This window comes from Octopus bimaculoides, chromosome 20, assembly GCF_001194135.2.
Source record: "Octopus bimaculoides isolate UCB-OBI-ISO-001 chromosome 20, ASM119413v2, whole genome shotgun sequence".
Taxonomy (NCBI): Eukaryota; Metazoa; Mollusca; class Cephalopoda; order Octopoda; family Octopodidae; genus Octopus; species Octopus bimaculoides.
Window position 1 is genome coordinate 16,944,237 of NC_069000.1, and position 1,118 is coordinate 16,945,354.

At 32.4% G+C, this 1,118-nt stretch overlaps 1 protein-coding gene across 2 annotated transcripts in view; it reads left to right on the forward strand.

The window, feature by feature from the left end:
• LOC106871899 (uncharacterized) overlaps positions 1-1,118 on the forward strand; it is a 109,646-nt gene that overhangs the window by 76,809 nt on the left and 31,719 nt on the right. The gene's annotated exons all lie outside the window — the stretch shown is intronic.

Here is a 1,118-nt window from a genome sequence, read left to right on the forward strand (position 1 = left end):
GTGTGTGTGTGTGTGTGTGTGTGTGTGTGTGTGTGTGTGTGCGTGAATATACAAATAAAAAATGAAAATCCTGAAGTTACACGCACGTGGAAAGGTATAAGTGATTATTTGGATGCTTAATTTTAAGTGATTGAGCACTTAACTGCTTTTGAATAAAACTTTCATTGAATGGAGGATAACGTTCATTGTAAATAGGTAATTTTGATGAAATAAATGTCTCAGCGGTCGGCAACTGCTACTGAATGAGACGGGCAACAACACAGTAGATAAGATTAGTTTACCTTACTTTAGTTGGCAATCTGAGTGGAATTTAAAATTTCAGTAAAGTTTATGAAGTAGTATCAACAGTTAATGGCTTAATGTTACCAACAGAGAGTTCCCTGGTGGCAGTAAGGTGTCAGTTTAGTTAGTTTGTTTTTTTGTCTTTTCAACAAAGATGCAGTTTATGAATTTGTAGTATTGCCTTCTTTTAGCATTAGTTAGTAATTATCAAGATACCGATGCCATCACGTGATCTAAACTGACCAATGAAAACAAATCTTATTCACCACCAGATGATAATCAACCTTCTTTACAAAACTGTGCCTAACTCATCATTAAGAAATAAGCATCCCATGCTAAGATATTTATTTCCTTTAATTTTTTTTTAATCTACAAGTTATGCGTTTGTAAGTCAAGCTGTTCGCACAAATATTTAAATATCGCAGCAGGATGTTGAGTGCTATTTTCTTTCGTGTGCACATATTAATGTACGTGTTTGTATTTTCGTAAATGGGTGTATGCGTGCGTGTGTGTGTGTGTGTGTGTGTGTGTCTGTGTGTGTGTAAAACTTTAAGAGTTGTGAACTACTTTATTTGTTCTGTATACATATTTATTTTTAACTTCTAATTACTTAATTTATTTCATCATTTAGTCATTTATTTTGTTTTTGTTCAATATGATATCGATCGAAAACACAAGAAACTTTTTTAATAGTTACATTTAGAGATAAATCTCTAAAGATACAGGTGTATTCATGAGCGTGTATGAGTTGATATGTGTGTGTGTGTGTGTGTACAAATACATACATACAGATCTACAGACATACTGTGTACAACATATATATATATATATATATA